Raw genomic sequence first — 296 nt, 5'->3', positions numbered from 1 at the left:
CAATAATGATATGGGTTTAGGGTCTGCTGTGTGTACTGGTGGGTGACTGCCACCCAGCCAGAGTGTGTATGGGAGGCTGCCAGCCAGCCTCCCTTCCTACAAGTAGTGATGGTGCATGTGAAGGGGACAGCGTTGGTTCCTCCCCTTTCACAGTTATCACTTCTCATCCTTCCTTTTGGCTGGTATCAAATGTGGTGTCTGTTTATATCAGTTTAATATCTGATATGTCCCCTATCTGATAGCATATATTAAATGCACCACCAGGTTTCAGTGTTGGAAAGAAAGATTATCTGTTT

Source organism: Hyla sarda, unplaced genomic scaffold (assembly GCF_029499605.1).
Source record: "Hyla sarda isolate aHylSar1 unplaced genomic scaffold, aHylSar1.hap1 scaffold_463, whole genome shotgun sequence".
In the NCBI taxonomy this organism is placed as follows: domain Eukaryota; kingdom Metazoa; phylum Chordata; class Amphibia; order Anura; family Hylidae; genus Hyla; species Hyla sarda.
The sequence above is the reverse complement of the archived record's forward strand: the minus strand, read 5'-3'. Positions refer to the sequence as shown.